Source organism: Chiloscyllium plagiosum, unplaced genomic scaffold (genome assembly GCF_037043375.1).
Source record: "Chiloscyllium plagiosum isolate Xiang-an unplaced genomic scaffold, Cpla_swu_hap1 HiC_scaffold_45, whole genome shotgun sequence".
Taxonomy (NCBI): Eukaryota; Metazoa; Chordata; class Chondrichthyes; order Orectolobiformes; family Hemiscylliidae; genus Chiloscyllium; species Chiloscyllium plagiosum.
The window spans coordinates 13,780,775-13,807,196 of record NW_028270183.1 but is presented as its reverse complement, the minus strand read 5'-3'; the positions used below and the strand labels follow the sequence as shown (position 1 = coordinate 13,807,196).

The 26,422-nt window shown below is 44.4% G+C and overlaps 1 long non-coding RNA gene across 2 annotated transcripts in view; it reads right to left on the bottom strand.

Moving 5' to 3' along the window:
• Window positions 1–16,610, bottom strand: part of LOC148136394 (uncharacterized) — a 72,326-nt gene extending 55,716 nt beyond the window's left edge. For both annotated transcript variants that reach the window (XR_015754386.1, XR_015754385.1), the window contains exons 1-2: window positions 16,382–16,610; window positions 14,438–14,624 (exon numbers count right to left, since the gene is read on the bottom strand). This is a non-coding gene — a long non-coding RNA (uncharacterized LOC148136394). The remainder of the gene's footprint in view (window positions 1–14,437; window positions 14,625–16,381) is intronic.
• Between the last annotated feature and the right edge of the window lie 9,812 nt (window positions 16,611–26,422).

Below are 26,422 nucleotides of genomic sequence, written 5' to 3'. Positions count from 1 at the left end.
GATACTTGATAGTTCTCTTTGTCTTCTGTTGCTTCCTCCTCGGGATAGGTTTACAAACTGGGATATTCCCTTCTCTCACCCTCAGCCACTCTCAAACATGCTGTCAGCCCCAACAAATCTCAGCGAAACTGCTGCCATGTAATTCACTTGGATTGACAGAGTACATACATATAACATGCATATGCAACCCTCATGCCACACACTTTCTCTTACTACACACACACACTCTCATGCAGTCACACACGCACGCACACACATGCAGTCTCTCTCTCTCACACGCACATGCAGTCACACACACTCATGCAGTCACACACGCACGCACACACATGCAGCCTCTCTCTCACACACATGCAGTCACACACTCATGCAGTCACACACGCATGCACACACATGCAGTCACACACATGCAGTCACACATACACGCACTCACATGCAATCTCTCTCACACGCATACACTCACATGCAGTAACACAAATGCACACACGTGTAGTCACACATACACACTCTCATGCAGTCACGCACGCACACACATGCAGTGTCTCTCACACACACATGCAGTCACACACGCACTCATATGCAGTCACACACACACGCACACACTCACATGCAGTCTCTCACATGCGCACCTGTAACACACACACGCACACGTAGTCATACACGCACTCTCACATGCAGTCACACACACGCACACACTCACATGCAGTCACACACGCACACACTCACATGCAGTCACACACACTCTCACGTGCACACACACTCACATGCAGTCACACACACTTTCACATGCAGTCACACATGCACACACACTCTCACATGCAGTCACACACGCACACACACTCTCACATGCAGTCACACACGCACACACACTCTCACATGCAGTCACACACTCTCACGTGCACACACTCTCATATGCAGTCACACACACGCACACACACTCTCACATGCAGTCACACACTCTCACGTGCACACACTCACATGCAGTCACACACACGCACACACACTCTCACATGCACTCACACACTCTCACGTGCACACTCTCACATGCAGTCACACACACTTTCACATGCAGTCACACACGCACACACACTCTCACATGCAGTCACACACACACACACTCTCACATGCAGTCACACACACACATACTCACATGCAGTCACACACTCTCACATGCAGTCACACACGCACACACACTCTCACATGCAGTCACACACACACAAACTCTCACATGCAGTCACACACACATACTCACATGCAGTCACACACACTCTCACATGCAGTCACACACACACACTCTCACATGCAGTCACACACACTCTCACATGCAGTCACACACATACTCACATGCAGTCACACACACTCTCACACGCAGTCACACACATACTCACGTGCAGTCACACACACTCTCACATGCAGTCACACACATACTCACATGCAGTCACACACACTCTCACATGCAGTCACACACACACATACTCACATGCAGTCACACACGCTCTCACATGCAGTCACACACATACTCACATGCAGTCACACACACTCTCACATGCAGTCACACACACACACACTCACATGCAGTCACACACACTCTCACATGCAGTCACACACACACACACTCTCATGCAGTCACACACACTCTCACATGCAGTCTCACACACACACACACATTCTCTCACGTGCACACGCAGTCACATTCTCTCACACAAACATAGAAAATAGAAACAGAGGGAAGCCATTTGGTCTGTTGAGCCTGTTCCGCCAATCATCACCATCATTGGCTGATTTCCAACCCAACAGCTTAATCCTGCTTTCTCCCCGTGACCTTTGATCCCGTTCGCCCCCAAGTGCTCTATCTAGCCGCCTCGTGAATACATTCAATGTTTTGGCATCAGCTCCTCCCTGTGGTAATGAATTCCACAGGCTCCCCCCACTCTCCCGGTGAAGAAATGTCTCATCTCCGTTCTAAACGGTCCTCAGACTGTGGCCCCTGGTTCTGGACACATCCACCATCGAGAGCATCCTCCCTGCACCTACACTGTTTAGTCCTGTTAGAATTTATAAGTCTCTATGAGATCCTCCCTCACTCGTCTAAAGTACAGTGAAAACAATTTAATCTAGTCAATCTCTCCTCATACATTAGTCTACACGCTATCTCATGCAGACATTGTCTCTCACACACACTCTCTCACACACACACTCACAAACTCACTTGCTTCCAAATCAGCCTGTTATTCTATAACCTGGCGTTGTGTGATTTTTAACTCTGTACACCTCAGTCCAACACCGGCGTCTCCAAATCATCACAGACACATAGTCACACATTCTTTGACAGACACCTTCTCTCACACACATACAGGCACAATATCTCACGGTCACACTCCCTCACACATACAGTTACACTCTCTCTCACACAGACATTCTCTCTCACACGCAAAATATCTCACACAGTTACATACAGTCACACACACACACAAACACTGTCTCTCACACACACACACATATATACACACAGACACCCCCTCACTCAGCCACAGGGACAGTAATGTATATAAAACACAGGAGGATCAGGTCATTGCCTGAGCTCTTCCAAAGAAATATCTGATTAATTCCTCCCCTCTGCCTCTTCCCCACAGCCCTGCAGTTTTCCTCTTGAATTATCAATTCAATTATCATTTCAAAGTGTCAGTTGAACCTACTTTCTTTGGATGAGTGAATTCCAGCCATAACTCGAGTTAAAACATTTACCCTGAGCAGCTTTGAATTCTGTTGTCAATTACCTTATAACTTCTACATGAGAAATGATCCAAAAATGTGAATTATATAAAATTTATTTGGTTTAAGTTGGTATATTATACATGTTACATACTGTATATAAGCTATTTGTGTACATATATGTTTACAGTTACTTTATATTTATATAATACTCTATAGTTAATAAATGTAAATGTAGGGTATGTATAGTTTATAGTATAATATGTAGGCTACACTATACTAGTTATTGTTAACGTTTATATGTATAGTTATTGTTTATATATAACAATTGCGAACTACATGTTACATATAAATTATAAGCTACAAATGTGACATGCATAACGTAAAGATGTACATATATAATGCTTCTTTGTAAAATGTAGTAAAACGTTAAATGAACGGCGTGCTTTTAAAGGGTTACGCCGCTGAAAGACTTTAGGGCTATACCTGAGGACCCAAACCAAGCGGAGCAGCTATCTCTGAGGAAGATGCCAAATGAGAAAAGAGGTGACGGTGGTCAGGAAAGGAAGAGGAGACTGAGAAATAAAAAGCAGAAGGTGGCAGGAGGAAGGAGGTAGGTAGTGGTGGCGATGAGGAGGCAAAGACTGAGCGGGTGGAGGTGTCAGGAGAGTGTGTGTGTGTGTGAGAGAGAGTGGGCATTGGTGAGAGAATGTGTGTGTATGTGTGAGGGTGTGTTTGTGTGTGTGTGTGTGTGGGCGTGTGTGAGAGAGTGTGTATGTGTGAGGGTGTGTGTGCGTGAGTGTGTGAGAGGGAGAGAATGTGTGTGTATGTGTGAGGGTGTGTTTGTGTGTGTGAGGGCGTGTAAGTTTGTGTGTGTGTTTGTGTGTGTGTGAGAGAGTGTGTGTTTGTATGTGTGAGAGAGAATGATTGTGTGTGTGTGTGTGTGTGTGAGAGAGAGAGAGCCCCACTCAGCAAGGAAGCGAAGCGTTAACTGAATGAGGCACTGACGCTTTGGGACTCCGGTAAAGCTCCGGGTCGCTGTGTGTACACGAAAGCTTCAGATTAATATTGGGAAGGGGATGGAAGGTAAATTTCTTCCATCTGCGGAACAAGGACGCTCTGAAGACATCACAGGAGCATTGAGATTAAACTAACATCCTCTCTGATCTAAAGTGTAAAACACAGCGATTCGCTGTTAGTGGTTAGCACACTTTATATCAAGACACCAGGAACATCTTTAAACCGGAGGGTGGCTGTATTGTGTCCGGGTATTCACACATTTGTTTATAAATCTTAGACCAAATAATTATCTTAACCTCTGGGACCCTTCTATTCACAATACCGATTACAACTGCCTTCAAGTCAACTTGTAGCTGTCAAAAGTGATTAATAATGACCGCCTCTATTTCCTACCATACGGACAAGAGCACTGTATATAAATGTCTGCCGTTTAACAAATATTTTACATCGATTCTGCTACAAGTAACTGCTACAAAGAACTATGGATGCTGGAAACCTGAAACAAAAACAGCAATTGCTGCAGAAACTCAGCAGGTCATGGAGAGAGAACCAGAGTTGATGTTTACGGTCTAATAACCCCTCTTTTGGAGCAAGGTCACTGGACTCGAAACATTAACTCTGATTTCTCGGCACAAGCGCTGTCAGACCTGCTGAGTTCCCCCAGCAAAATCTGTTGATGTTTCTGGTGAAAGGAAATATTTGCAGAACTCGCGTTGAAAAAGGTTGTTTATGTTTTAAGAGACACGTTTCCTTTGAAATTTGTTCTTCCAGCATTTTGACGCGTGTTTTTGAGCTGCTTTTGTGTTGGCGTGAGAGGAGGTGAACTCTTGTCGATTTTCGCTTTTAACAGTGCTTCAACGTTTTAAGATAATGACAATTTATTAACAGCCCAGCTCACGGATCATTTTAAAAAAAAAGTCTTAATGACTCGTCAAAAAATTATGATGATATAATGTCCAATTAAAACTATATTTTTTAAAAAAAACTCGCAAGCACACGTTTTTCAAAGAAAAAAACCCAGTTTAATCTCCCAGTTTTAATCCATCAAAAAAGCTTTTCAAACGATTGCAATAAATTTTATCTCATTTACAAGGAGCAGTGAATAAGGAACTCTGAAGGATCAGACTTTTTATTGCGGTACAGAGTAGATAGATTCTATTATCTATTCTAAATCGAGGTTATGTTCAATTGGGGTTATCAGATCGTCAGGTTTGAACGCAAAAAATAAATTGATGATAACAGATAATTTAACGAGCCCACACAATCCCACCTCTGTCCCGCTAAATTGGGGAAAAAAAAGTTGTGGTAATCGATTGTTAGAATTTCTTAATTAAGACAGAAGACGATTCGATGTGTGCGTGCTTGAGTTAAATTGGGCCTCTTTACGTTTCCCGGTGCTCCCTCTCTCACCGTCGGCTCTGTATTGACTTCATTTTACCTCGCTTGAAGAGGGGTCCTCAGTGTGAAGGGGCCGGGGGGGCGGATGAACTCTGTGATATTCCCCCTTCCCCAGCTCTTATAATTTATCAGCTGCCATCGAGGGCTAATCCGCAGATATCGAATTTCGAAATGGTGAGAGAAATCACCCTGCGCCAAACGAGGGAATGAAACTCATGCAAACAAAATGATCGAATTTGTTCAAGAAATTAGAATGGATTCGTCGAATATTATGCAAGGCAGGATGTATGCTTGCAATAAATCATAACATGATATTATAAAGCTAGAGATCTATTTTGTACACACTTATTAATTAATCTAATTTTCAACTCTTTCAATAAAGTATATTTCTAAAATGGATTATCTATCTTGTGATTCGCTTGTTGTATGGGTTAAGGTCCATCCACATTGTTAATATTAAGCCCATTAAAGTAAAATGCATTAAAAACACTGAGACTTCGATACTCTGTGGTTATTAACCTCACGAAGCCAGTCTCCTGACAAAACAGATATTTATAATCCCAAATTCTGAAGGAGAGTGACTGAACTCCATAAACCCCCAACAATCCAATTTTCCTGGATTGCTGCCCCCTTGTTCTGAATCGCTCTGCCATTGTTGACGGTGTCTTCAGTTTACGCGTCTCCTTCCCTCCCACTCCACTCCTTAAAAAAACCTCTTCGATCCCCACTTCACCTCCAATCTGTTCAGACGCCTCTCAAACCCAACTTCTTTCACGAAGTTTGTCATCACCTTCCCTAACCTTGTGTCTCAGTTTAATATTCGATTTCATAATACGCTGTTCAGTACCAGTTTAATCTCCCAGTTTTAATCCAACAAAAAAGCTTTTCAAATGATTGCAATAAATTTGATCTCATTTACAGGGAGGAGTGAATAAAGAACTGGAACTCTGGAGGATCAGACTTTTTTTTGCGGTACAGAGTAGATAGTTACCAGTTATTCTGTTAATGTTGTAAACGATTGTTTTACCTATAGTGTGCAAATATTAACAGAACTAATGTCCATACGATGTCAAAAATAAAACATAATTTGAGAAGAACTGGGTGATTAACTGCAATGAAATAAATTTTAAGTTAGATACATTAAAAAATCACTACGGATACTGGAAATCAGAAGCAAAAAATACAAACAGAAATTGCTGGAAAAACTCGGCAGGAAATTTTGAAGAAGGGTCATTGGTCCCGAAACTTTAACACTGCTTTCTCTGTACACACATGCTGCCAGACCTGCTGAGATTTTCCCGCAATTTCTGTTGGTTTTAATTTTGCTTCTGATTTCCAGCATCCGTAGTTTGTTTTAAAAAATGCATCTAACTCACAAAACGTATTTCATTGCAGTTAATGACCCAGCCCTACTCATGTTATGTGTTATTTTTGACATCGTATGGACATTAGTTCTGTCAATATTTGCACATTATAGGTAGAATAACCATTTACAACATTAACAGAGTAACACGCACTGCACAGCGCATTATGAAATCGAATATTAACCTGGGACACAAGGTTTTAGATTTAGATTAGATTCCCTACAGTGTGGAAACAGGCCCTTCGGCCCAACCAGTCCACACCGACCCTCCGAAGAGTAACCCACCCAGACCCATTTCCCTCTGACTAATGCACCTAACGCTATGGGCAATTTAGCATGGCCAATTCACCCTGACCTGCACATCTTTGTCTGTGGGAGGAAACTGGAGCACCCAGAGGAAACCCACGCAGACACAGGGAGAATGTGCAAACTCCACACAGGCAAAGTTAGGGAAGGTGATGACAAACTTAGTGAAAGAAATTGCTGGGAAAATTCAGCAGAAAGTTCTGAAGTTAGGGCCATTCCTCCCGAAATGTTAATACTGCGTTCTCTGCACACAGATGCTGCCAGACCTGCTGAGTTTTTCCAGCAATTTCTGTGTTTTTTTAAATTTGTAAGCTAGATATTGTACAATTTAATATATCGCAAGCAGCAGAGATCCAGAAAATATTTGGGTCAAATCGGTAAACTTATGGCCTCATCCTGTAAATACAGGATTTGTGGCGATTCGTGACTGGCCATTTCTGGATGGATTGGGGGGGGGGGGGGGGGGGCGAGTGGGGGGGGGGGGGTGGAGTAGTGAGGGCATTAAACTGGTAGAGAAAGTGCTGGAAAAGCTCAGCAGGTGCAGTAGCAGCTGTGGAGAGAAAGAAAAACAGAAGGCAGCTGCTAATGGTAAACCAGACACCCCCCCCCTCTCTCTGGAATATAAACATCCAACAAAAACAGAAATTGCTGGAGAAACTCAGTCTGCTGCAGGTGCAGAGAATGCCGAGTGAACGTTTCGAGTAAGGGGGTCAACGGTAACGGGCGGATGGCCGGAGAATGGGCTTGAGGAACCTTTTAGCTATGGCAGAGCAGGCTAGATGATCTCAATTCTGCTGCTGTACCTGAGGATTTTATGCACTCCAGTGACCCTGCTTCAGAATTTCAGATTATAAATACCAGGAGGTTGGCTTTGTGAGGTTAATAATCACAGACTAATTGGGATTTTTTTTCAATGCTGGTTTACATTTGATGAGTTTAATATTATTGGAAGAGCAGGCTCTTAATAACAGAATACAGAGCCACGCGCCTCGATTAAATCCACTTGATTAAACACTTGAAAAAATTTATTGGAGTTTGCTTTACAAAAGCAGAAAGAAAAATAAATTAGGTTTATGCTCAGGGTGCCAGAACTGAGAGGCGATATGTAAGAAATGAAACATGAAGAATTGGGAATTTTTTTTTGCGGGAGCAGATTAAAAATATAAAATGAAGCAGTTTGCAAAAGACAGTGGGTCATCGAAATAAGCAAATTTCAAAATATTTCACCCACGCGATGGAAGCACAGTGGTTATTGAAACTGAAACTAAATCAGATGAAATAGATTTTTAGAATGCAAAGGAGTAATCATTGTGAAACTCCTTCCTGAACCTCGGGTGATGCAGCGCAACATTTGAAGACAAATTATAAAATACATTTATAATCCAATTGTTAAAAACAAAATTGGCTGGGGGCGGGGAGAATATGATTTCAACTTGGAATTTCTGATTTAAAACATCCCAATCTATAATAAAATGCCAGCAATGCTATTTTCCAGAATGGAAAATTTCTGATTTAAATCATCCAAATCTATAACAAAATGCCAGCAATTCTGTTCATCATTCGCTAGATTGAAAAAATTTCTGATTTAAAACGTCCCAATCTATAATAAAATTCACCATTCGCTAGACTGGAATATTTCTGATTTAAAACATATTTCGGAAAGGAGGAAATGCAGATTTTATATATTTTGAAACGGGCGAAATTAGATTCGATTTAATGCAAAATATTGCTGAACAGAAACAAGAAAAGACTCCCCTAAACATATCAGGAGGATTAGAACAAGCAAATTAAAAGAGTAATGATCCTGGGGGTTAATATTTGCTCAGCTTCCGCTAATTAGAGTCATGAATTTTAATTTGGTTTCTTAATACAGTTACCGGCTGTCGAAGATGTTTGTTTGAGAGGGTGAGGAGAGTTTGGAGAATGAACGAATTATTTAATGAACGGGGTTGATTCGAATCAAAGTTACAATCCTTCCTTCCCTCTAACCCCAACCCTGAGCTAGGTCTGTCTGCCTGCTTTTAAACCCCATCCTTTCCCATTGTATCTTCCGACAGATCCGAACATTCTCTCTCTCTCTCTCCCTTTATTCCTAATTTTCAAACATTTAGAACAAAATCGAATGCATCCGGGACCACACGTAACCTTCACACTCGATCCGATCAATCCCTCTAACATCTCCCACCCTAAATCCCAATGGAAGCGGTTAAATAAACATTCTGAAAGATAAAATTCAGAACGGTGAACAAATTAGGGTTCTCACAGTTCAGAGGAAAGCAAAAGGTTTATTCCCTTGTCGAATCAAACAAATGTTTTGTTTTAAATGTGAAATCTTGTTTTCAGTTTTCTAGAGACTGTTTACCTTCAGATTTGACTGTAACGCTCTTTATTTACGATTTTCCCGTACTCGATCCCTTTCCTACACACAGTTTAAATGTTACATTCCTGGCGTGTTTTTCATCACTGCAACTCCCCAGCTGGTGCTGTAAGGTCTTAGACTAGTTAATGCAGTGAGTAACAAAAAAAATGGTCAGGGGATAGCTGAGGGAATTGTATTCATCCACTGGACAGGAGAAAACACTGGTGAATTTCAATAAATTTGGAATATCGTTGGGATTAACATGGATTTTAAAATAAAACCCAGTCTCCCACTCTCATTTCTAACAATAGGAAGGTGTGTATGGACATTGGGGATTATAAGTAAAATGAGATGATGGTGCCTGAAACCACCGTTTGCCCTTGTTCGGGCTCTCAGACCGGAGTTATACCGCTGTTTGCGCGGCCGCCGGAGTCAGAGCGAATTTGCATTTGGATAGCGCCTTTCACCATCTTAGTGCCAACATCGCGTCCCTCCCAAACTTCGCCCCCGCGCGGCGCTTTTGCAACCAACGAGGTACTTTTCTGCTGCAAGCTGGGCCGCTGTTATGAAACAGCTAGAATTCAATTTGCGCATAGCAGGATCCCACTGTCTAATAGAAGGGAAGATTTAAGGAATGTTTAGATGAGTACTTGGTAAGTTGTAGGGTTAGGGACTAAGTGCTGGAAAATGGAATTGGAGAGGATAAGTGCTGAATGGGCCATTGCAGAAACGATGGGCTGAAAGGCCTCTTTCTGTGCTGTAAAAGCACAAGATCTACAGTCAGCAGATTCGGAGTGAGCACATCTTCTGCCTTGGGAGTCTACGACAGTACTGAGGCAGGGCTGCAGTGTAAGAGGTGAAACTTGAAAGGGTTCAGAAAAGATTTACAAGGATGTTGCCAGGGCTGGAGTGTTTAAACTATAGGGAGAGGCTGGATCGGTTGGGGATGTTATAGAGCTTTATAAAATCATGAGGGGCATGGATAGAATAAATAGCCAAAGTGTTTTTGCCAGGGTAGGGGAGTCCAAAACTAGAGGGCGTAGGTTTAAGGTGAGAGGGGAAAGACTTAAAATAAACTTATGGGACAGCTTTTTCACGAAGAGGGTGGTGCATGTATAGAATGAGCTGCCAGAGGAAGTGGTGGAGGCTGGTACAATGACAACATTTAAAAGGCATCTGGATGGGTTGAAGGGATATGGGCCAAGTGCTGGCAAATGGATTTAGATAAATTTAGGATATCTGGTTGGCATGGATGAGTTGGATCAAAGGGTCTGTTGCTGTGCTGTACATCTCCATGACTGTATGACTTGGTGTAGTCAAGGCCTCATTGGTTTGTCTCTCTAGGGGTGAGACAGCAGTCCGGAACCAGAATAAAGCAAGGCACTGCAGATTGCTAGAAATCTGAAACAGAAATTGCTGAGGAACTCTGCAGCATCTGTACAGAACTGGAAAGGATCGCCGGACTCAAAACATTAACTCTGCTTTCTCTCTCCACAGATGCTGCCAGACTTGCTGAGTTTTTCCACCAATTTCTGTTACTGAGTCTAGAACCAGGTTCTGTTGCTGTGTAGAAGTGGGTTACTGCAGATGCTGGAGATTAGAGTCAAGATTAGAGTGGTGCTGGAGAAACACAGCAGGTGGGCCAGCATCCGAGGAGCAGGGAAATCGACGTTTCAGGCAAAAGCCCTGCATCAGGAAAGTTCTTTTGTCCAAAAACGTCGATTTTCCTGCTCCTCGGATGCTGCCCGACCTGCTGTGCTTTTCCAGCACCACTCTGATCTTGACGTCAGTTGCTGTGTGGCAGTTTGTGACATTAATGAGCTGTTCCAGAACAAGGATTTAAAACAGTCTCAAAACACTTTAAACCAATTGCAAATCATGGTGGGGTTGGAGTGGATGTGGGGTGCATCTAAAATGACTGAGCAATGACATAGAAACTGAACATATGTCTGAAGCAAAATTTCTAACGCTTGCAAAAGTAAACGACAGAAAACAACTCTGTACAGATTTATCAGGATGTTGCCAGTAATGGAGAGTTTGAGTTATAAAGTGAGGCTGGGACGTTTTTTTCACTGCAGTGTAGAAAGTCAAAGGATGACTTTATAGAGGTTTATGAAGTCATGAGGGCTACAGATAAGGCTTGACCTAGGGTAGAGGATTTCAAGACCAGGAGGCATATTTTCTTAAGGTGATGGAAGAAAAATTTAAAAAAGACATGAGGGGAAATTTCTTTTTTTTTAACAGAGAGTGATTCAAGTGTGGAATGTACTTGCAGAGGAAGTGGTGGATGCAGGTGCAGTTGCAATGTTTAAAAGACATTTAGATAAGTACATGAAATAGATAAGTACATGAAGGTTTGGAGGGATATGGGCCAAGCGCAGGCAGCTGGGACGAGTTTAGTTTGGGATTATGGTCGGTATGGACTGGTTGGACCGAAGGGTCTGTTTCTGTGCTGCATGGCTTGAATTCCATAAACTCTCAGTCTTGTCTGGGTATTAGTGGCCTTCATGCCCAGACAGAACAGAAATGGAACAGGAGGAATTAGCCTGGAAATGCTGTGAATAATAATTGCAAAGAGTTTGCAGCACAGAGTGAGGTATTCATCTCCACTGGTCAATGTAATTGGCGTTCCACACTAACTTCCTTACACCTCATTCAACACAGAATGACTCTTGTGGACTCTGAAATGGCCCCAATAAGCTAGCACGTTCAAGGACAACTCACGCCATGTGCTGACCTTGGTAGCGACACCCATGTGCCATGAGATAATATAACAAAATATCCCCTCCTCCCTCACGTTGTCTCTCAGCTTCCCTACGGGTGCTCTCACACCCTTTGAAATATAAAAGAGGTTGACAGTGTAAATGCTGAGAGGATATTTCCCTCTCATGGGAGAGTCTAGAACCAGAGGGCATAGTAAAGACTGAGATGAGGAGGATTATCTTCTCTCAGAGGGTTCTCTCTTTAGGACTCCCTGCCACAGAATGCTGTGGGAGCAGAGTCCTTGTGTAGACAGGCAGTGGCTAGGGTTCTGAGTGTGGTGCTGGAAAAGCACAGCAGGTCAGGCAGCATCCTGCTCCTCAGTTCTCCTGCTCCTCGGATGCTGTCTGAGCTGCTGTGCTTTTCCAGCACCACACTCTTCGACTCTGATCTCCAGCATCTGCAGTCCTGGCTTTCTCCTCGTGCTAGGGCTCTGAATAGATTCAAGACCACGCCTGTAAATCAATTTGTACTCAAGTTGGAACACAATACAGGACGACATAAAATAGTTGTTTGTAAGAACGAGCAAATGGTGGATGTCGGATCTTTGAAATTAATGCGGATAAACCCCCTGTTTGGGAAGTACAAACATTTGTTAAGTTGGTTGTTCACACATTGGGACTACCCTGAACTTAAGACAGAGATAGATTCTCAATTCATCAGGGAATCAAGGGTGACAGGGAATAGGCAAGAAAGTGGATGCAAGGTGTGTCGGATCAGGCCTGGTCCTGTTGAATGGCAGAGCAGGCTGGAAGGGTTGAATGGCCTTCCCTTGTCCCTACTTCCTATGGTCCTATGGTCTTACTTTGGTAGTCAGCAAGTCCCACTTTCTCACCGCAAGGTAACATTCCTGGATTCACTGTTGGCAAAAAATAAAAAGGTGGGAAATTTGAGATCAAGACAGGGAATGCTGGAAACGCCTTTTATTATCTGATGGCATTCCTTAGGAAAGAAACAAAAGGATGTTTTGAGAGGATGACAAAAGATCACGGATATGAGATGTTAATTCTTGCTTCCCGCTCCACAGACGCTGCCAAACCTCCTGAGAAAATCCAGCACTTCCTGTTTTTATTTCCTAACACTTGTAAGTGTTTTTGTTCCCACTTTGGACAAGGCTTTCAGATCATAATCCACCCTGTGGGATGTTAATCATAGTCTAATAGTGGAGACAGAGGGAAAGTGTGACACATCACCTTGTCCGTCAATATTGAGCTCATGGCTCATGGGTGAGGTGTGGAGCTAATGCTCACCGTATATATTGATATTTTGCACGTGTCCATTATAAGTTATGTTGCACAGCTAACTGGAAATTAACTTGAGTTCTTTACTCATGTCTGGTGTCCTTAAGAGATAGAGGGAAAATATTACTGAGAAAGTGATAAATATTCGAGAAAGATTAAATAGTTTCCAGTTCCAAACTGACATTGTGCTATAAAGACAAGGTAGATAGCCAACAGCTATCCCCCATGGTAAGGGAATCTTAAACTACAGGGCATAGGTTTAAGGTGAGAGGGAGAGATCAAAAGGGTGCAGAGTGGCAATTTTTTCACACAGAAAGTGGGGAGTGTCTGGGACGGCTGTCAGAAATACTGGTGCAGGTGAAGAAATTTAAGAAACATTTAGACAGGTACGTGGATGGGGAGGGATATGGACCAAGCGCAGGCAAATAGGACTAGTTTAATTGCAGAAACTGGGCAGCATACGCAAGTTGGGCCGAAGGGCCTGTTTCCCCGCTGCGGACCTCTATGACTCTGTGTTTCAAGGCAAGGGGCCTGTTTATATTTGCTGCAGCTCCATTAATTACTGTGCCTACAAGAACAGTTCAGAGGCGGGGAAGGCGAGAGTATGGTGCTGGAAACGTGCAGCAGGTCAGGCAGCATCCGAGGAGCAGGAGAGTCGATGATTCAGGCAAAAGCCATTCATCAGGTTTTTGCCTGAAGCGTCAATTCTCCTGCTCCTCAGATGCTGCTTGACCTGCTGTGCTTTTCCAGCACCACACTCTCGACTCCAATCTCCAGCATCTGCAGGCCTCACTTTGGCCATAGGCTAGGTATTGTGCAGCCAATAACTCACCTCCTGTCTCCCCCAAAGCCTGTCCACCATCTACAAGGTACAAGTCAGGAGTGTGAGGGAATACTCCACATTTGTCTAAGAGGCTACAGCTCCAGCAACACTCAAGAAGCTTGATATCATTTGGACAAAGTAGCCCATTTGATTGGCACCCTATTCATCATTCACTCCCTCCTCTACCAATACACACTGGTTACAGACTTATTGCAAAGTATCTTATAGACTATACACACTGGTAACAGAATTACTGCAGAATATCTGATAGACTATACACACTGGAACAGTGTGCATAGTCTATAAAGTGTGTATAGTCTGTAAGATGCTCTGCAGTAATTCACCAAGACTCCTTTGACAATACCTTCCAAACTTGAAACCTCTGCCATCTAGAAGGACAAGGGCAGCAAAATACATGGGAACAACACCAGCTTCAAGACTCTGACGGAGACACTCACCACCTTGAATTAGGAATACATCACCATTCCTTCAGAGACGCTGGGTCAAAATCCTGGAACTCCCTTCATGGGTGTTCTGTGGGGGTCCTTATCCACATGGACTTCAGCCGTTCACGAAGCTGGCTCATCACCACCTTCTCAAGGGCAATTAGTGATAGGCAATAAATGCTGCCCCAGTCAGCAATGCCTGTGAAGGAGCAACAAAAAAAACCTCCTGAAATGGTCAATTTGTACAGAGGATTTAATAAATACAAGTAAACGGTCAGGAACAAGCACCACAAAAGGTTTTGTTTATGCCATTGAGCTGGAGGACTGATATTTTGTTTTGCTTTCTCGAAAAATCAACTTGTTCAGATATGCCTCATCACATCTCCAGAGCCCAGACCCCCCCCCCCCCCGGTTTACTGTTAGGGACACCACCACTCCGCCACAAGAAGATGCAATACTGAGACCTTTTCAAGTCAACTTGTTCCGTGGTGTATTATTACAGGATCAGGTGGGACCTGAACCCAGGCTTTCTAACTCAGAGGTAGGGGCACTACCACTGCACCACAACAGCCCAGATTGAGTGGTTCATATAAACCACATGTCCATTCCTCATCTCCTGAAGATGTCAATGGAGGCTGAACTTTGAACCCATTGGCCCAGGGTGTTCGTTGGTCCTTCAACCAATGGCTATTCTTCATGAATACGTTACTAATACCACCCTCATTAGGTAACGCCCTCTTCCATTCCCATTTCAGCTGACTCTCCCATCCATGTCATTGCTCTTATAATTATAGAATCCCTACAGTTGCAAATGGAGACCATTCGGCCCATTGAGATGGCAATACCCCACCGAAGAGCATCCTGCTCTATTCCTGTTACCCCACATTTACCAAGGCTAATCGACCTAGCTTACACACCCTTGGATGCTATTGGGGCAACTTATCATGGTCAATCTACCTAAATCCGCATCTTTGGACTGTGTGAGCACCTAAAGGAAGCCCAGGTAGACACAGGGAGACCGTGCAAACTCTGCACAGACAGTCGCCCAAGGTTGGAATCGAAGCTGGGTCCCTGGTACTGGAAGGCAGCAGGTGCCTTCCATGCTGCCTTTCCTACTGAGCCACCATCCTGCCCTTTACCTTATGCTAAATGAGTTGGAAGCAGAACTCCCTTCCTAAAAACCCTGTGTCTTGAACTGCTGCAGCCAATTTACCGTACGTGTCCACACAATGCTGTTCAGGAGGGAGTTCCCTCTTTAACTGCATTAACTAGGTAGGTTGGCACAAAGTGGGGTTATATTTGTTGTAAATCAGTATTTTAATCCATTTATCAAGTGAGATCTGAAAACCAGTAACTAGCTTAGTTAACATAAGACAGTGTGGTCACTGTAAGGCCAATTTCTGGGATAGTCATAGAATAAAGGGCCAGCTACTTCAATGAAGGAGGGGTATCTCTTCATCTGGAGATCTTTAGAATTCTCTACTCCAGAGAATCGTTGTGTGAAAGTCTCCATTTTTGAGGGAGCAGGGTGACTTTTGCAAGTGGCGGGTTGCAACTGTGTGGTCCATGATGGATGCGCAGTACCTTCTATTTCAGAAAGTAAGAAAGTAAGCTTTGTCTTTAAAACCATGATTCATGGTTGGGTGAGCGGACCATCTTGGGAGGAGAAGCAGCACTGGGAAGGTTGGGGAGCTTCTGGACGCTCAAGACAGACACCGATAGATTTCTGCATTTTACAGACATCAAGGGATAGTGCAGGAAAAATAGTGTGAAAGAAAAGTCATATCCCAGGAAAATGGGGGAGCAGGTTGGGGAGACAAAATAGCATCCTCCTGCACCAATATTTATGCTCCAATTTGAATTTCCCAGTGCAAAGTGACCACTCATTAATAGTAGGAAATTAAACCTATAAAACCTATACATGAAGTGAAGCAAGTCTTGATAGATTGGTCTTACCTTGAATCATATTTCATTGAAGGAACTACCTGCACAGTCAGAATGCGCAGGAGCAGTGTGGCTATCATGCATCTCCGGAAGTTCGGTCATTACCAACACAGTGCTGGTCAATAATTGATTCCATACCTCCCGGGTTCCATTCCTGTCCCTACATAATGCCTGCTGGGGCGTCTCTGTGTGTGTGTATATTAAACTGCACCTCTCCTCATGGTGTAATCTATCCTGTTGCAGAATAGAATAGTTTCTGAGTAATCCCCGCATGTCAGTGCCTACAATTGAATGTGTCAGCTTAAGGCTTTGCTGTGAAATTTCTATTTAGGTACAGGCACCTCTTCCATTCTGACTCACTCACCAGGACGGTCTGTGTGAGAAATGTGAAAACTATTTGCGAGCGTGTTCCTGCGCAATGATTCACTGCCCTTTAGGCAAGTTGCTTTAGATTCTCCATCGGACTGAATAAGGACAGCGTGCAGCGTTATGGATTTGGGTGGGGCAAGGGGGAGAGGGTGAAAAACAAAAGTTATTACTGCAGCTTTGAAGCTGTGAGTCAGCCACAACATGAAAGGTTTTTAACCGATGCAGGCTTTCTTTGCCAGAGGCTGAGTACGACTGGATAAAGAGACAAGGTTGGTGAAGGTTTGCATCTTGCCCTCACCAGGACAGCTGCAAGAGTGCTGAATTTTACTTGTTCATGTTGGAACTTGCAATTTGCATGTTTTGGCAACTGAATATTCAGCTAGAGCAACTTCCATTTATCAAATGCCTCTAACATTACAGAACATCCCAAAACATTTCGTTATGTCAACCTGAAGTCAATGGGCGAGACAGAAACAGAAAGACACCTTCCTTCATGGGGAGAGTTTATTAACTACTCAGTCTTAGAGCTCTTCCCAGCCCCATTGTTGCAATGCTCCCTGTATGTGTATACTCATGCACTGGTTTGCAATGCAATGTGATAGGTTCAATTCTTGCATGCTCTGAGGCTACAATGACGGACTCTCCTTCTCAATCTCTCCCCTCGCTTGACCCGCGGGTTAAACCATCACCAGTCACCTCTCTGTAATGAGAGAGATGCCCTATACTCTGATAAGACTGTGATGGCTTAACCTATATTTTTTTAAATCAACCTGTTCAGGGATATTCTTACACACCTCTGGAGTAGGCGGGACTTAAACCCAGGCCTTTCTGGCTCAGGGGTATAGACACTACCACAGCACCCCACACAACTGAACGACTTTCCCTCCACCAAATCACCGTGACTTTTGTTTTGTTTTATTTTTCTTTTTGCTACCATCGGTGTAGCCAATGAAATATTTGCAAGCAAAGCCCATCATGGGTAATGTGAACCATCAAAAATGAGGAAGGGTTAGGGAGAAAGGGAAGGGGATAAATCAAAATGGAGGTGGAGGGGGACATAAAGAACTGAAATGTGCCAGTCTGCAACAGTTGGATATGGTCAACGTTTTGCCCTGGCTTAAGTTGTGTTTAGCTTTCAGATTCCCAGCGGTGATACCGAGAGGTCACACCATCGGTGTGTGCTTACCTTCCCGGACCTTCATAGAATCCTGACAGTATGGAAGCCAGCCATTTGGCATACCACCCTCCAAAGTGCATCCCAACCAGACCCAACTCCCCTACCTTATCCCTGCATTTCCCCACGGCTATCCCAGCTAGCCTGCACGCCCCTAGGGCAACTTAGCTCGGCCACTCCTCCTCACCTACAGGTCACCTTTGGACTGTGGGAGGAAACCAGAGCAGGCCTCTGCACTCGCAGAGAGAATCTGCAAACTCCACACCCAAGGGGAGGGAGAAGAGTGGGGAATCAAACCCAGGTCCATGGCGCTGCGAGGCAGCAATGCTAACTGCTGAGCCACCATTGTGTTGTTCGTCGAGAATGAATACAGGTATTCCCTCACCATCCGAAAGTAGAGCGCCCCTACGAAACCTTTTGTAAGCTGAAATGGCGAAGAAGCGTTAAATTATATGGGAAAAATTTCACCTTTTCGCGTGAAAGCGAAAATCCTCTTCTGATTTCTTTTGGTTAGCAAAAAAAGGTACTAATGTAGGCCTTTCGTAAAAGCAAAGTGGCGTAAAGCAAGCTTTCAAGAGGCGGGGGATACCTGTGGTTAGAACTCCACACATCAACTGGCAAACCCTTTAACTGATGTTGTGCGGTAGACCGTGTCAGGCTGCTGCTGTCAACTCAAGCTGCACAACTTTGCTGGGTGCCTCTAATGATTTTCTGAAGGAGTGTTTTTTTTAATTGCATGTTGCGTGAAGCGATAACTTTTGCCTCCTGACTAGCCGACTGCTAAGAACCCGAATGAGCCACGTGAGTCGAGTCAATGTTTACCACAGGATGAGACGCCCGCTCTGTCTTCATGGGGTACTCAGCCAGTGAATACGGGCACAGGTTGGCAAAGCAGCAGCCCTATTCCCCCAAACCAGCCCCACCCTGGGGAGGAAGTGTGGGAGGTGGTGGGGTTCAAAACGTGCCCCACCGAATTCAGGCAACTTTCCACACTGATGGTCTAGACTGGACCACCCAACCTGTCAGAGGGCTGGTTTTCACACTGTGGGGATCCTAGTATTAAGAAATGGAACAAATCCTCGTGTTTTTTTGGCACTCGTCAAGTTCTCCCAAGGCAGCCAGATGCACAGTTAAGCTTTGTCCACACTGCCTGACATTTCTCGATAAAGTTAGAGCCCTCTTGACTCCATCCTCTGTGTCCCCTCATTACAGATCCCATCCAACTCAATTGCACACAGCTCCGGGCTTCCGTTCAAAAGGACCGGGAGCCCCCGCGTGGACTGGGAGGGGTCAGGGTTCCCACATGGTCATGTGTGTTTATCATTGGTGGGCCTACGTTCCCAAACAGCAATGGAGATCTGGAAGGTTTCCCAGTCTAAGCCTGACCTTATAAAGAGTTCCTTATACCTCCTCAAGGCTTACGCCAGAGGTCCCTGAGGTCGAATGATTTCCTAGAGGCAACAGTTATTCGTAGTATCGCCACGGGCCATTCAGCCCATCAAGCCCACTCTGAAGAGTAACAGAAACAGAAGTTGCTGGAAAAGCTCTGACCGTCTGGCAGCATCTGTAGAGTGAAATCAAAATTAATGTCTGGGGTCCAGTGACCTTTCCTTATAAGTGACGGTGGTTCAGGAAAAAGGTTGGTTTATATGCAGAAGCTAGGGTGGGCGGAAGGGATAATAGGTGGAGATAGAGCCCAAAGAGAGAGAGAAGAACAGTTGGACAGAGGAAGGGTTGGATACCAATCTGGCTGCAAGGTTTAATGGGGAGTGAAGGATATCCCACCCATCCCTGGACGTGATGTGGAGGAGCCGGTGTTGGACTGGGGTGGACAGAGTTAAAAATCACACAATGCCAGGTTATAGTCCAACAGGTTTATTTGGAAGCACTAGCTTTCGGAACGACGCTCCTTCATCAGGTAATGAAGGGCTTATGCATGAAACATCAATTTTCCTGCTCCTTGGATGCTGCCTGACCTTTTCCAATGCCACACATTTTGACTTTGGACCAATGTGGGCAGCATAAATGGGATCTTTGTTTTGTGGGTTTAGGGTATAAATGAATCATAGAATACCTACAGTGCAATAAGAGGCCATTTGGCCCATTGAGTCTACACCAACCCTCTGAAGAGCACCTCTGTATTTCCCATAGCTAGTCTCTACATCCTTAGTCACTAGAGACAACTTAGCACAGCTAATCCACAGAACCTGTATATCTTTAGACTGCGGGAACAAAACGGAGCAGTTAGTGAAACCCAGGGAAAACATGCAAACTCCACACAGTCATCTAAGGCTGGAATCAAACCCAGGTCCCTGGCACTGTGAGGCAGCAGTGCTAACCACTGAGCTACCCCATGAACGCCTCAGAGCCCAGATTTTGGTGCAAGTCTGAATGGTTTGTTCAGTCGTACTTATCATTCAAACACCCCGGTATAGGGGTGCTGGCACACAGGGGTTAGAAAAGGGCAGGACGTAAGATTTTGTCCCTTCAGAGGTGTTGGTGAATGAGCTCAGTTTTCACAACAAACTCCGAAGTCAGTTTCACAGATGCTAACGCTTTTAATTAAATAGCCATTTTTTTCATTGCTGGCTCCTGATTTGAGCTCAAATTCCCATAATTATTAATCCAGTTACATAACCAGTTCACAGACTTGGATCAAATTTAGTGTTTGTTTTTTCTCACTTAGTGTTCCCACATAACACCATACTTCCTGCAGCTTTTTTGTTTCATGTTCAACATCATTTTGTCAACAGTAACAAATCTTGTCCCTATCTTTTGAGCTACGCACTTCCCGATCTTTTTTAATATTGATTCACAGGATGCGGGTGTCACTGGTTGGACCTACATTTGCCCATTCCTAATTGCCCCAGAGGGCAGTTAAGAGTCAACCCGTTGCTGCGGGTCAGGAGTCACATGTAGGCCAGACCAGGTAAGGATGGCAGATTTCCTTCCCTAAAGGATATCAGTGAGGCAGATGGGGTTTTCCTGACAATGGACAACAGTTTCATGGTCGTCACAAGACTCTTAATTCCGGATTGTTATTGAAATCAGATTCCACCATTAAATCCTGGGATTCAATCTGGGTCCGCAGGCCATTACCTGATAGTTTTCCCAACAATCAACAATGGATTCATGGAGTCATCATTACACTCTTAATTCCAGGTTATTAAAAAAATGTTGTATTAAAATTCCACCATCTGCTGGGGTGGGATTCGAACCCGCATCTCCAGCCTGAGTGGTTGCCTGAGTGATCTAGAAGTCAGCAGCCGAAGTGAGCCGTTCCACAATCAGTAGAGAGTGGCGGGGAATGTTCTGGACATGGGAGAGGCCACTTGGAGAAGTACAAATTTCACTTTGTGACTCAATCCTACCCCTTCCCTGAGAAATCACTTGAACCGAATAGATTCGGTGCGAGTGCAATGGAAAAAAGAACACAAAGCAACCTTTTCTGTCTCGTATGCAACACATAACATTCAGGCATTTCCTGCTGTTGGAATACTTCACCAAAAAATAAAAACACATGTAAACCAAAGAGTAAAGCTGGAATCCAGCAGCGTCTTCACTTGAAGCGAAATCTATTTTTAACTATAATCTGCTACACTCTCTCCATGCGTGCATTTGGAGAACATATTCTACCCTGCAGTCACTGCCAAGTTGACCAGGGGGAAGATAGCACAGTTGATTGTGAGTGAGCAATTTTCAGCTCTTTATTGTGTCTCTGAAGGTATAGTCATTCAGGATGAGTCACTGCAATAGATTTTCTGCCAGTTTTCCATTGCTATCTAGCCCCCACCCCATCGCATACTTGACCCTGTAACTCTTTCCTCATCAGATCTGTCTTGATCCGATATTTCTCCCTTGACGGTGTTCATCGCGCAGCCATCTGTTGATCTTTGTGGGATCTTGCTGTGTGCAGACGGCGGTCACCTGGAAGGACGCGGTCAGCAGATACATGACAAACTGAGAGGTTCCCACCAAAAGCCTCACCATCCTGACTTGGAAATATATCTTCGTTCCTTCACTGTCGCTGGTGGGAATCCTGGACCTCCCTCCCTAATGGCATTATGGGCGCAAGGTAGCCCCCAGCCCAGCCCCTCACCCCACCCCACCAAACCCCTCTTTGTATCGCAAGGAAAGCAGTCATTCAAAAAAATTAACCATCACCTTCTGAAGGGCGATTAGGAATGGGCATTAAACGCTGGCCCAGCCAGCGATGGCCATATCAGGTGGGTAAATGGAAACAAAATACATCATTTCTTCCACATCACTTCAAAAAAATCTTTTCATTGGCTCTAATGCTCTTTGGGATATTCTGAGGTGATACTAGCCATCCAGTTATTCCTTTAGCCTGGTCTCCAAGAAGTAAATGTCCATTATTCAGATCTTTTGTATCGCCACCACAGCATTTTCAAAACCCAGCCCTTCCAGGATTCCTGGCAAATGTATTCAGCAGGTTGTTGCTCTCCGGTATTTGCTCTGCCCTGTACCCCAGAATGTAATGATCTGCTTATTACCCCGTTGCTGTTTGTGAGAGGTTGCTGAAGGCAAGTTGGAACCACAGTAACAGCACTGCAAAAAGTACATCTTTGGCTGTGAAAACACGCCGAGAATCTTATTCCCAGAATATCCCAAGATTAACAAATATGGGATTCACAAACTCGCTGTGATCATGGTTGTTGTTTCACTGTGATTCTGAAACTGCCAGATTGATGTAGAAACCTACCTGGGTCACTCATGCCCTTGAGGAACAGAAATCTGCCAACATTCCTTGGCCTGGCCTACACGTAACTCCAGACCAACAGCCTGGAAGCCGAAGAAGAGTCATACTGTAACTCTGTTTCTCTCGCCACAGATGCTGCCAGACCTGCTGAGTTTCTCTAGCACTTTCTGCTTCAGTTACTAGTAAAACTGCACCAAGGGAAACTAGCTAAGTGTGTGATGGAGATAGAATAGAGGGATATGTTGAGAGAGTGAGACAAAGGAATTGTAGGTGGGTGTATAGCAAGAAGGTAGACATAAAATTTAATAACCATCACAATTGGGCTGGATGGCTTGTTCCTGAAATAGAAACACTTTGTGACATTGCTAATCAGAGATAGTATCACAGCTGCAGAAAGAGAGGTCATCGAGTAGGCTCTCTGCCTGTATTCCTGATGAAGGGCTTTTGCCCGAAACGTCGATTTTGCTGCTCCTTGGATGCTGCCTGAACTGCTGTGCTTTTCCAGCACCACTAATCCAGAATCTGGTTTCCAGCATCTGCAGTCATTGTTTTTACCTTTTATCGAGTAGGGTTTGTCTACAGTATGGGTGAAAGTCAGAAATAGGAAAGGAGCAGTCACTTTATTGGGAGTTTTCTACACGCCTCCTAATAGCAACAGAGACACAGAGGAGAGGATTGGGAGGCTGATTTTGGAAAGGTGTACAAGTAACAGGGTTTTGGCAAGGGGGATCTTAACTTCCCTAGTATTGATTGGAACCTCCTTAGTGCAAGTAGTTTGGATGGAGCAGATTGTGTCAGGTGTGTCCAGGAAGGATTCCTGACTCAATATGTAGATAGGCCAACTAGAGGGGAAGCCATATTGGATTTGGTGCTTGACAACGAACCAGGTCAGGTGTCAGATCTCTTGCTGGGAGAGCATTTCGGTGATAGCAATCACAACTCCCTGACCTTTACTATAGGCATAGAGAGGGATAGGAGCAGATGGTATGGGAAAGTATTGAACTGGGAGAGGGGGAATTACAATGCTATTTGGCAGGAACTGGGGCAGCTAAATTGGGAACAGATGTTCTCCGGGAAATGCACAACAGAAATGTGGAGGTTATTTAGGGAGTACTTGCTGATCGTGTTGGATAGGTTTGTCCCACTGAAGCAAGGAAGGGATGGTAGGTTGAAGGCATCTTGGGTGGCAAGGGTTGTGGAACATCTAGTCAAGAGGAAGAAGGAAGCTTACATAAGGTTGAAGAGGCAAGGATCAGACAGGACTCTAGAGAGGGTTACAAGGTAGCCAGGAAGGAACTGAAGAATGGACTTCGGAGAGCTAGAAGGAAACATGAAAAAGCTTTAGTGGGTAGGATTAAGGAAAACCCTAAGGCATTCTACACTTATGTGAGGGACAAGAGAATGGCCAGAGTGAGGGTGGGGCTAATCAGAGATAGTGGAGGGAACTTGTGCCTTGAGTTAGAGGAGATAGGAGAGGTCCTTAATGAATACTTTGCTTCAGTATTCACTGATGAGTGGGACCCTTGTCGTTTGTGAGGACAGAGTGAAACAGGCTGATATGCTCGAACAGGTTGATGTGAAGAAGGCAGATGTGCTGTAAATTTTGAAAAACATGAGGACAGATAAGTATCCTGGGCCAGTCGGGATATACCCAAGGTTACTACAGGAAGCGAGGGAAGAGATTGCTGCACCTTTGGTGATAATCTTTGCATTCTCAATGTCCACTGAGGTTGTGCCAGATGATTGGAGAGTAGCAAATGTTATTCCTTTGTTCAAGAAAGGGAATAGTGATAAGCCTGGGAATTACACACCAGTCAGTCTTATGTCTGTGGTGGGCAAATTATTGGAGAGGATTCTGAGAAACAGGATTTATGATGACTTGGCAAACCATAGTTTGGTTAGAGATAGTCAGCATGGCTTTGTGAGGGGCAGGTCATGCCTCACAAGCCTTAATGAATTCTTAGAGGATGTGACAAAACACATTGATGAAGGTAGAGCAGTGGATGTGGTGTACATGGATTTTAACAAGCTGTTAGGTAAGGTTCCCCATGGTAGGCTCATTCAGAAAGTAAGGAGGCATGGGACACAGGGAAACTTGGCAGTCTGGATACAGAATTGGCTGACCCATAGAAGACAGAGGGTGGTAGTAGATGGAAAGTGTTCAGCCTGGAGCTTGGTGACAAGTGGTGTTCCACAGGGATCTGTTCTGGGACCTCTGCTCTTTGTGATGTTTGTAAATGACTTGGATGAGGAAGTGGAAGGGTGGGTTAGTAAGTTTGCCGATGACACGAAGGTTGGTGGAGTGGTGGATAGACTGGAGGGCTGTTGTAGGTTGCAAAAAGCTATTGACAGGATGCAGGAACTGGGCTGTTAAGTGGCTGATGGAGTTCATCCTGGAAAAGTGTGAAGTGATTCACTTTGGAAGGTCGAATTTGAATGCAGATAACAGGGTTAAAGGCAGGATTCTTGGCAGTGTGAAGAACAGCGGGATCTTGGGGTCCATATCCACAGATTCCTCTAAGTTGCCATCCAAATTGATAGTGTTGTTAAGAAGGTGTATGGTGTGTTGGCTTTCATTAGCAGGGGGATTGAGTTTAAGAACAGCGAGGTGATGCTGCAGCTCTATAGAGTCCTGGTTAGATCACACTTGGAATATTGCATTCAGTTCTGGTCACCTTAATACAGGAAGAATGTGGAAGCATTAGAGAGGGTGCAGAGGAGATTTACCAGGATGCTGCCTGGACTGGAGGGCATGTCTTATGAAGAAAGATTGAGGGAGCTAGGGCTTTTCTCACTGGAGTGAAGAAGGATGAGAGGTGACTTGATAGAGGCATATAGATGATGAGAGGCTGAGATAGAGTGGATAGTCAAAGACATTTTCCCAAGGCAGAAATGGCTGTCACAAGGGGACATAATTTTAGGGTGATTGGAGGAAGATAAAAGGGAGATGTCAGAGGTAGGTTCTTTACTCAGAGAGTGGTGGGTGTGTGGAATGCACTGCCAGCTGTGGTAGTAGAGTCAAAGACATTAGGGACATTTAAGCGACTCTTGGATTGGCATGTGGATGATAGTACAATGGAGGGTACATATGTTAGTTTGATCTTAGAGTAAGATAAAAAGGTTGGCATAACATTGAGGGCTGAAGGGCCTGTACTTTTTTTTAGATTAGATTATAGTGTGGAAACAGGCCCTTCGGCCCAACAAGTCCACACCGACCCTCCGAAGAGCAACCCACCCAGACCCATTCCCCTACATTTACCCCTTCACCTAACACTACAGGCAATTTAGCACAGCTAATTCACCTAACCTGCACATTTTTGGACTGAGGGAGGAAACTGGAGCACCCGGAGGAAACCCATGCAGACACAGCGAGAATGTGCAAACTCCACACAGACAGTTGCCTGAGGAGGGAATTGAACCCAGGTCTCTGGCGCTGTGAGGCAGCAGTGCTAACCACTGTGTTGTACTGTTCTACGTTCTATATAATTTTGTGTAAAATCACACCAGGTTGTATATTTTCAGATTGGCAGGAGGGGGGGGTCCATAATAGCAGGGAGGCATGTTTGAGGCTGGAAGGAAATATAGTAATCAGAAATAGTAAGTTGAAGAGATAGATCAGGCTGCAACATGACAGGGAGCGAAAAGTGCCTGTTGGATTAAATTGCATCGATTTCAATTCAAGAGGGCTAACAGGTAAGGCCGATGAATTCAGGGTGTGGATAGATACGTGGGACTGGGATATTATATACATTACAGAAACATGGCTAAGGGAGGGACAGGACAGGCAGCT